The sequence below is a fragment of the Festucalex cinctus genome, chromosome 9 (genome assembly GCF_051991245.1).
Source record: "Festucalex cinctus isolate MCC-2025b chromosome 9, RoL_Fcin_1.0, whole genome shotgun sequence".
Taxonomy (NCBI): domain Eukaryota; kingdom Metazoa; phylum Chordata; class Actinopteri; order Syngnathiformes; family Syngnathidae; genus Festucalex; species Festucalex cinctus.
This window is the reverse complement of record NC_135419.1, coordinates 12,161,146-12,172,368: the sequence shown is the minus strand read 5'-3', so window position 1 is coordinate 12,172,368 and position 11,223 is coordinate 12,161,146. Positions and strand designations below refer to the sequence as shown.

At 37.4% G+C, this 11,223-nt stretch overlaps 1 long non-coding RNA gene across 2 annotated transcripts; it reads left to right on the top strand.

The window, feature by feature from the left end:
- Window positions 1-4,407: 4,407 nt before the first annotated feature.
- On the top strand, window positions 4,408-10,843 carry LOC144026188 (uncharacterized). Of its 2 annotated transcripts, none has more exons than XR_013285070.1 (3): window positions 4,408-4,562; window positions 8,444-8,628; window positions 10,749-10,843. It is a non-coding gene; the product is annotated as an uncharacterized LOC144026188 (long non-coding RNA). The 2 variants fall into 2 exon arrangements; XR_013285069.1 differs by having other exon boundaries at window positions 4,408-4,611.
- Window positions 10,844-11,223: the final 380 nt, after the last annotated feature.

The window sequence follows — 11,223 nt, the reverse complement described above, 5'->3', positions numbered from 1 at the left end:
TGCACAATATGTCAACATGACATGATCTATTTATTTATTTATTTATTTACTAAAGGAAAAAAATTCTAAAGAACATAAAATCAATATAGTAGGAGTTGTGAGTCCCAAAAAAAAAAAAAAAAAAAAAAAACATTCTGTGTTTCTGGGCAATATCTTGCATTTCTTTTCCCTGGTCCTGTTTGCACCAATGGTATCTAATGCACCACAAAAGTCAAAATACAACAGGACAACATGTGGTAAACACAATTAACGAACAAGTTCGACGTTGTTCTCGCTTTCATTATCCACATTTCAGCTTTGCTAGTCTGCTGCCTAACATTTCTGACCGCTCTGGCATGAATAATTTTGCATTTCATTGCCACATTTAAGGTAAGAAAGAATGTAAAGAAATACTATCAATTACGTGTCAAAAAAAAAACTACAGCACAGAATTGCCTAAATATATACTGTTAATTATTTACGTTTGGTGCACAGCTAATGTGGTCTGGCTGAGTTTATTCATCAATTCAACATTTATTTCTTTTTTTTTTGTATTATTATACTTAAGTTACTTGAGCGGCAACACACATAAGGAAATAATGACTTCAGTGACATCTCCGCACACGGCTGTCGACGAACCTTCGCTCTCGCTAACAGCCTTTAATCAACGGAAGCGCAAAGATTTGGAAAACAGAGATGGCGAAATCAATTTCAATCAATAAGAACCTGTTCTAACGTTCACGGTGAGACATTCAGGCACGACTCAGGAATAAGTAGCCCAACAGTCTTTATAGCATTTAAAAAAGAGCCATTCAGGTATTTTTGTATATTGTTACGGGATGTCAAAATTAGTGCGCTAATTTTAACTTAATTTAAATAACGGCACAATTTTTTTTAAACGTGCGATGAATGACTGCCCCTTATCTGGAAAGTCTGCACTTGGGGGAATTATTTAGCAGTTATAAATTTTATAATAATGCATATATTTGTGGAGACTGGAGTGAAGTTGTATTTTACCATTTTAAAAATGTGCAGAATTTTGCAAGTGACTTCATGTTAAAGATTAGATAGCTCTTAAAGGGATACTTCACTTATTTAGTTCATTATAGCAATAAAAAGTTCATATTTTGTCTATAATTAATTTGATACTTTCCTTATTTTTCACGTACAATTAATACCTTTAAAAACACCTTTTGCAACTTGCTGTCGACTGAAAATGACATCACAAGGGCTCAGGTAACCAATCACAGCTCAGCTTGTGACTGTCACATGACCAAACCTAGAAAACAGGTGAGCTGTGATTGGTTACCTGAGCCCTTGTGATGTAATTTTCAGTCGACGGCAAGTTGCAAAATGTGTTTTTAAAGGTACTAATTGTACTTGAAAAATAATTTAAATATGTAATTTATTATAGGCAAAATATTAATGTTTGACTGGTAAAAATGGCTAAATAAGTAAAGTAATCCTTTAATATGAAAAGAAAAATGCATTGCACTGTCACCGTCTTACAAATGCAATTATGCCATCTAGTGGCAGACAAATTGCCTCACAAATCATTAACACACTCGGGGTTTTTTTGTTTTGTTTTTTACAGTACACTACATATTTTAATTTTAACTCAATTTTATGAATTATTATGAAATTACTTGTGTCAATGACTAAAAGGTGCAACCATATTTCTAATAGTTTAACATTTATTTCCACGTTTATGTTAAAAAGCGTATGAAAACTTAAAAAAAAAGTATTGTACATTTTATTGTACATTTAAAATTTGCGATTAATTGTGAGTTAACTATTGAAGTCATGTGATTAATTACGAATAAAAAATTTAATCCCCTGGCACCCCTCGTTACAACACTTAAATATTATGCAGTTTAAATACTGTGGATGATATTAAATCAAATAATATGTCATAAGAAAATATTGGGATCTTGCTGCTGGCCCGCGGTACGTTTACAGATGTCTCCCAAGTTAGTACATAGCTCGTTAGCTCATCAAATCAACCCCCTTGGAATGCTGCCAGCGCTACATTGGTCCATAATATTTTCGACCCACATAAAGGACAGACAAATGCTGGGATGATTAAGACCTGTCAAGAATAGACTGTCCTTTCATTTTTTGCATTAAGAGATTAGGACATGTCTCATCTTTCGACACGGAATGGCATCTGTCGACACGTGAAGGGCACTTAACGTGACAAATGAGTTGGCTCAGTGTACAAACACATCATACAAGCACACAAATGGCATTATTTGAAATCATGACAGTCCATGTTCACTGTTCACCCATAAAGAGATTAGTGGACATTGAAAAATAACCATCAAGAAAATTTGGAAATAGCAGCATACAGTTAATTGTTTGATATGATTTAAAGGGGAAGTAAAAAAAAAATTGTTTGACAATAATATGTTTTCTGCAGCCCCACTAGTCTAAATATGGTATTCTGGTTAATATTGCATTTCTAGCAATTTCAGGGGGCAGCCATTTTGCTACTTGGTGTCGAGTGAAAATGACATCACAGTTGCTCAGGTAACAACCAATCACGGCGCAGCTTCAGAAAACAGGTGATTGGTTGTTGCCTTGGGCACTGAGCTACTCTGATGTCATCTTCAGTTGACAGCAGGTGGCAAAATGGCCGCCCCCTGAGATGACATATTCCAAAAATGTAATATTTATCAGAATGACATAATTATACTAGTGAGATCACATCTAACATATTATGAAATGTTTAAGGTTGACTTCCAATTGAAATAGTAACTTTATTCAAGCTACTATATTAGCTATATGTTAGATCAGTAGTTACTCAAAATAGCAGCCAAGATTAGCCTTTAGCTAGCTAGGTATTTATTTATTTATTTAAGCAACATTAAAACAAATTTAAGTGTTTCATTTATAGAACGCCATTCATGTTTAAAGTTCAATTTGCTGAATATGTAGGACATTAATGAGTTCTCTTTGCCAGCGATGATTTATTTTTATTTTTTTAAAGTCTGTGTTAAAGTCTTCAAATGCAAGCCAGTGCAAGGCAGCATTGAATGATGCTGTAGTATCTTCAAAGTCAGTGTAGATAGCTTTCTAATCAATTCTCAGTCGGCCCAAATGAGCGTTAACGTGGCAGGGGAGGCCGACCCAGACATCTGTCGGGATGAATTTTTCATAAAGCAGCCATCTTTGTGGGAACACCCTCTTTCAAATAGTGTATGAAACGTTTACCATAATCAGTGAAATTAAGCATTAACCGTTGAAGGGGCACACTTGCAGTCCAGTTTAGGGGAAAAGGGCAAATTGAAGATCTTTGACATGCGTGCATATATATTTTTTTTTAAATATTCCTCAATTTTCATTAATGCGACTTCTAAGCTTAGTCCATCCCTTGCTTTATATTTTCACACAGACCATTCAAATTCATTTTTCTCACAGATTAAAAAAAAGATGGCTCATTCGCTGTTCCTTCCCGTTTTCTCTTCATGCCATGCTTTTAGATTATGTAAAACATTCTACACAGATAGAGATAAACATTTATTTATTTATTTATTTTTTTTAACCTTTCTTTGCTCAGTGGAGCGTCGCCATCTCTTTCCAATGAAACTGCAGTCAGATAGTTTTTTTTTTTTTTTTTTGTATTATTATTATTATCACTACAATCTTGTCATTGCTCTCAATGACAAGTTGTTGCTGCAGTCACCTGGAGTTTTAACCCCGGGATTAGTTTTGGCTGCCATGTACGTGAACAGGTTGCTTGAGAGCAGATCTGCTTTGTCACAGCCAATGTAAAGTCACATATAGTGCAATCACTGTATTTTCAGAGTGAGCTCAGTGTGCCTCCAAGTGGTGCAAAAATACATTTTTTTTTAAGAGGGGAAAGGATTTACATCTGCTACATTCCAGTCTCTTATTTAGTTAAGCAAGCTACCTGATGAGAAAAATCAGAGTCCATGTTTACTGAGTGTAGTCCAACTAGTAAAAATGCTCATACTGAGAAATATGTGTATTGATTTTCCACTAAAACCAAATATTTTTCTCTCTCTCGCTCTAAGGAAATGTTCATAATACACGCAGGGGATTCTCTTGATATTGGCAACTCTGACATGTCAAACAAAAATCCATAAACCGCTCTTGACAGAGTATAAAGTGGACACATCCTGATGATTGATTAGACATCCACTTGACCGATACCCTGCGATTGTTTACCGTGGTGGACTCTGGCAACGACTGGGCGTTTATTGCTGTCTGCTGTGGCAGTATTTCAAACTTCAACTTCATTCCTTGGATGGCCGAGCGCGTTCACTGCAAGCGCACAGTGTCCAATCCGCAGTATGGCACCGCGCCACAAGGTGGCGCCTCCTTGTTTTTGTTCTGCCCGTGCAGTACTTTTTCCTCAGTGTATTTGATGCGGTGGACTTTGACGTGTAATCATGAGGCGTGGTAATACCAAGGAGCCTACCTTTCCTATTAATAAAGTAAAAATGTGGACTTCCAGTCCCCTTTTTTTGCTCTCCAATATTTTATTTTTATTTTTGCTATCCAGCAACGCCATCCATGTCTGCTGAGACACCGCGCGTTTCACACGTCCGACATGACTGGTTTGTTTTATTTTTTTTGTTTCACCCCCTCAAAATGATGTTTTCACCGGTAGGTATTTTCAATTTACAGAGAGAGCGGAACAGTCTCGGTCATTGTTTTGGTAATCATGCCTTGCTGTTTCCATTTCAACATTTTCATTGATTCATTTTCAGCTGTGCAGTCACTGAGATAAAAACGGCTCCTTTAACCTGGTGGTGTTTTGGAGATGATATCCTCATTAAATGCTCAATGGATGATTGCGGTTGAATTTGGAATTGGAGGCATTTTTGCATATCAGCGGATGTAGTTTCCCTTAAATACCTCCTCATTATTCCAAATGCAGCTATTTCGACAGGAAATGGCCCTTGAATGTTGAAGTCAATGCGAGTTTTTAAATGGTTCTTGGCGCCATCAGGTGCTGCTTCAGATGTTTCACTCACTTCAACATGTAATTATGCATTCAGATGATAGCAGCCTATCAGGTGAAAATGATTAAACAGCTCGGGATGGAAACCGTAAACATGATGATACTGGTGACATGTTTAGCCCTTTAATGAACAAGGCGTGGTCGACCAAGCAGAGAGAACGTTGCAGGTTGTGTGCAAATTGACCAACATTTAGAGGTGTAGCACCTTATTTCCTGAAAATGTACTAACACCTAAAAATGCCATAAAATTTGCACATAACTCGGTTTAAAAATGTAATTAAGAAAACATGTCATGAAATAATTCCACCAATAATGTAACAAAAAGTCTGACTGATAATTAACTAATTCACTCCCAGCCATTTTCACTGAAGCCACTCACTTCGCTGGACTTTACACACAAGTTGGTCTTACAAACTGAAGTTTATTTTTTATTTTTTTTCCTAAATCGTGTACACTGAGAGGTCAGTGAAGTGAGCGTCATATGATTGACTTCTTGTGACTTTTGCTTTTTCTTTAGCTTGATGAATGGGTGTGTCATACGACAAGAGACAAAAGACATTCACAGGAAGTTGTGAACTAAGAATACAGTGTCAATATAAACAGTAACTTAATACAATAAATGTACAGTAAATTTGAGTGTGTTATTGTTTGACATTTTAATATTAACACTGTTAATTATTAATTAATTATTATTATTAGAATTAATATTAATTGTATTAATTCGAATTGAATTAATTTTTAATCACTTTTATTATTAATGTTATACTGCAATTGGCTGGCAACCAGTTCAGTGTACTCCGCCTACTCCCCAAAGCCAACTGGGATAGGCTCCAGCACCGCGCCGTTACCCTTGTGAGGAGCAAGCGGTTAAGAAAATGGATGGATGGATTGACTAATGTTATAATTAATTTTTTTAATGAATTATTATTAATTGGTAATTAATTAGTGGTGCCGCAGGGGGAAAAGGGTACTAGTTATTGGAAAGCTGCTAGTCTGTCTGCTTTCTGCTTACGAGGTGACCTTGAGCAAGGCACCGCCCGCAGCTTCATAGCCCAAGACGTGCAACACTGTTTGCACGCACTCTCACTCTGACGTCTCTCCTTGCATGCCTGCAAGTGTGTGATCTGGTTCTCTGTGTGGTGTGCAACACAAAATTTACAGTAATATAATTTGAAATTTCCCTTGAGGGGTTATAATCAGTATAATACATTTAAAAAAAAAAATACAAATTAAATTAAACACCAGGAGACAGACTAGTACACCAGAAGATGTGGAGGGGTCGTGGTGCGAGGAAGAACAGGAGGATTGTATGGCTTGTGTTGTATTAAAAATGGTAAATTATACAGTCTGGAAAAGATCATTTCTACAGCCATTTTCTATCATAATATAAAAAGCATCCAAGAGCAAATTTAAAGGTTCCATGATTACATTTGTCAAATTTTAAGAGCATTTACAAACAGCGTGATTTGCAGTCTTTTTAAACCAGGAAACCAATCATTGGTGTTATCAGATTTCCTGCTTCTCATTAGCTGTGGCATGACTCAGAGATTGTCCAATTTGAATTACTACGACACGATACTCGGGTCAATAATGAGCGAGGGAGCTTCAGCAATTTTTATGAAAGTAAATAGGTTGTAAACGGGGTGATAAGTGAGCTGACATCCTCATATAGTTCCTGCCTATTCATCACCTTTGGATCACAGGCTCCATCAAATTCTTGTGCAGTTTTCCCTGCAGATGGGAGTCATTTCCCCCACTTGGAAGTCACATCTCTTGCTCAGCCAAAATCATAATGCAGGCTGTAATTTTTTACTGTTTGTCATCATGGGATGTAAACATTTTTGTCTGCATCTACTGATTAGATGTGGGAGTAGTGGATAGCAGTATAATGTAGGGAAGCACTTCAAACTACAAATACAATAAAAAACATATTGAAAGGGAATTTAACTCAAAATTTTCATTATAATATGTTGTACGTGCTCCTACTAGTCTTAACACAGCAATCGGATTAATATTGTGCTTGTGGAATATGAATGAAACAGCAAAATCCACTCATTTCTATCCATCTCAGGGGGCGGCCATTTTGTCGCTTGCTGTTGATAGAAAATGACATCACAGTTGCGCAGGGCTCATGCTGCATTCGAGGAAGGTCGGAAGTCGAATTTATCCCAGTTGGCTTTCCCCAGTTCCGACCTGAAAGTGTTTGTGGTGAAAGTCAACAACCAAAATGGCGGATAGTGATAATTTTTTCTTTTTTTTGCCGTCAAAACATATTTAGACCGCCAGCAAACTTGTCTTCTCGCAATTTTGCTTCATTTATGTATTTATCTTATTTCATAAGCATTCCATACAGTTCAGTAGCTCACCATATAATTTCATGCAGGAAGATAGCGGCATACGGTCACTAATGTTGTCTTACGTGAAGTTGTGTCGAATATGAATGAACGCCATTGTAGAGTGACGTCACACTGTAGTTGGTTGATGAAGTCGGTGCCCCCCCCCCCCCCGACACTTCACAAGTGAGATTTCTAAGTTGAAGGGGACATTCCCGTACACACTTCCTGGTTTGATGTCGGAAAAGTCCGAATTCCCACTTTGCTCGAATGTAGCATTAGTAACAACCAATCACGGCTCACCTGTGTTGTGAGTCTCATCATGTGACTTTTGCAAGATAAGGCATGATTGGTCACATGAGCCCTGAGCAACTGTGATGTAATTTTCCATTGACAGCAAGTGGCAAAATGGCCGCCTCCTGAGATGATGTCATTTTCAGTTGACAGCAAATGGCAAAATGGCTGCCCCCTGAGATTGACAAAATGGCTGGATTTTGCTGCTTTATTCATATTCCACAAACACAATATTAATGAAAATGCTGTGCTGAGACGAGAGTGGTTGCATAAAACTGACTTCCACTTTGCCACGCTGAATGTCAAGTGATTATTTATCTTAAAACAACAACACCACCTTGTCAATTGTGCTGTCAAGTAGAGGTAATCACATGATGAAAGAGCACACATTAAATGCAGGTCTATTTTTGAAGCACCCAGGCATACGCAGATTTGGCATATTTGGTTTGTGCACATCAGAGAGTGACTAAAGCCGTGACTCATTTACAGCCTCACGTTTAATTTGTGGCTTCCTCCACATAGTTCACCTTCCTTTTAGCCTGAATCCCACTTGGAAAGCAAGAAATGAGGACATTAGCTCCCAGGAGAACTTTGAAACAAGGTCAGTAGAAGATTTGCTGGTGATTGCAATATAGTGAGTAATCATTGAGATTTTGCACCCGTTTCAGTCAGCATGCCAGTGGAACATACTCAGAAGTGAACCTTAGGCTAACATTAGATTTGCTTTTTTAGCAGTGCTACAATATAAAATCACAACATCAAGCACCCCCATCAAGGCTGAATTGTTGACAAAAGTGATTAGTTGACAGTTTGACCATTCAGTGAGATAATATTCCATATGTTTCAGTTCATCCTTATAGGAAGCTCACTCCAAATGGAGAGCATTGATGTTCATCGACTTCCCTCTCAACTTGCTCTTGCTTTGGACTGACAACAAAATTGCTTATCATGGAGGACCAAGATCTCATTGGGAATGGGAGAGACAGCCGATGACATCATGCCGCTCCATGAACGGCTGTCAGTATGAGTCAGGTAAATGTGGGCAGACTGAAAGTCGCAAACAAAACCTCCCAACAGTGAGCCGCTTCAAATGCAGTCAGTGTAACTTTATTGGCAGCTGTAATGTACGATATCATCCACGTCTGCATAACGCACGGTGATAATTGTACAGTGCAATTGCAGGTTATAAATAGTTCACCTGTGTCTGATTCAGGATTCCACACTCACAGGACTGACATTTGATAAAAGAAAAAAGAAAAAGTGTGGGTAATTACATTACAGGATGTTCATTTAATTTCTAATATCTTGTTGGTTGGTGTTCAAAGCACACTGTTGGTCATTTATTGTCGAGCATATCTGTCATGCCCAGCCAGTGGTGTGCAATCAGGGTCTTCAAGGCCTCTGCTGGCACAAACACTATTTACACTTTACTCGATGAATTGGATTGATTCATTTCCAACAATCTCTTATCTTCATTTCATAGTGTGTGTCTTGGCTGCCCAACATGTAAGGAAAACAGGCTCTAGATTGCGTTTCTGTCCAATCAGATTTCACCTTCTATGCGTTGCCATGTAAATATAATCTGTCCCTTAGTTTACCCCTCTGATTGGTTGAGGTAATGTTATTATACTTAAGAAAGATTTATGAAATAACAAAAACTTAAACTGAGAAAATATTTTCTTTAACAAAATAAAATTAAAATGCTTTTTAAAAAAAAACCCAACTAAACTACATCCTATGTTAATAAAACAAACTAAAACTAACTATAATTATTGCGAAAATGTCATTCATTTTCAGCTTTTGTCATTTACATTTGGAGTACATTTTAAATAAATTGATTTCAGTATGACTGATTGGCCAAAAAGAAGAGGGAAGGTCAAACAGTTGTTTGCGAATTGTATGTTATTAAACGAAACTTAGTTTTTTTTTTTTTCTTTTTTGTTTTTTTTTAACGAAACACTATTTTCTAAACTAAACGAACAAACTTGCTCTAAAAACTAATTCAAATTAACAAAATAGAAGTTCACGATAATGAAAAATTCAAAACTATTAAAACCCTGCACTGTTTAACAATCCGCAGTATGGCACCGCGCCACATGGTGGCGCCTCCTTGTTTTTGTTATGACTATGCAGCATTATTACCGTCAATGTATTTGATGCCTTGGACGCGTAAGTTGAAGTTTGACGCGTACTTAAAAAATAAAAATAAATAGCTTAGAAATGAATAAAATAAACTCAGCTCAATTAGCTTACCCCGTTGCTATGTCTAAGCTGGACACCAGTATTACTGTATCCTCCACAGTCTCTACTTTGCTGCGGCAGACCCTTTTTCGCTGCCCTCGGGCTCTTCTTCAATAAAATCTCTCATCACTTTCTTTGGCGAAAAGCCACATGCTGAGATGCAAATACAGTAGAGCAACCAGCTTTGCAGCCAAAACAACATATTCAAGCAAGCTCCCGAGATATCACACTAGTAAAGTAGTGAATATTTAAAGAGCCTACTTTTACAGAGGCTGTTTGAGTACCAATACTTGTTTATGTTTATTTTTACCACTCATTTTTCTTTCTTGCAACCTGCCAGATTTGTTGTCATGTTTATGAGTTGTCTTATAATATGATTTAAGGTGTAAAGCAAGAGTTGTTGTGTTCAGCTTTGCTGTCTGTTGCAGTGAGCTGCTTTAGATGTTTTTCCCTTTGATTTGGGACTCGACTGAGATACTGTACCTCAACCTTTAGACAGAGCAATACAATAATGATGCATTTGGGAAACATTCTTCACCCTTGTTGTTTTTTGTGAGACTGACACGTTTGCTCTAGCGACGTAAGCGCAGTTTCCTTCAAAGTAAAACTGGCAACCTCAAAGCCACTACTGAGCAGGTATAAGGTCATTTAAAGCGAAAATACATATTTAAATACATTTTCATATTAGCCCCCTGATTGTGACAATCAGTCCCTAATGTTATCATTGTAGAAGAAATACAATAAACCGCAACTATTCGTCATTTTCTAATTGTTTTGATCTCCCACATCTCTACACGCTCATTTGCATGTGCTCAATTATACATGCAGTGTGTGACAAACATGTGCGCTTCCTCATAATTAGAAGGAATTATTTATATCATGCTGTGCTCTCCACCATTTGTTGAATCCAGCAGGTACAAAAAGATGAAGTTCAAGGACACCCTGACTCGTCTGGCAGAGAGCTGTTACTCGGACAAACATTCATCATTTAAGCATACAATCGCACCTCGTCGAATCCCTCGTCATTACGGACCAATTATTGAGTGAGCCATCTTTGCGTCGCCATGTACGGGCCAGATCGTTCACAGAAATGTCCCAGTTTGCAGATAAGCAAATATGTTTTACTGAATGCACATATTCTTGCTGCACTGCTGTTTCTGAATGAACAATCTAGGCAACAAGATGTGCTTGAGTTGTATCATTTGCACAACAAACACATATTTGCATTTTGGCCTTTTGCTGTGCCCTCTCATTGTTCAGTAATTTTCTCTCTCTCTACATGTGATTGAATTGGCTGAACATGAACAATCATGAAAATGTGGTAAAACAAGAAAAGGAAATCACGAGGTTTCAACAACTTGTTACAAACTTAGAAAGAAAGCAGTG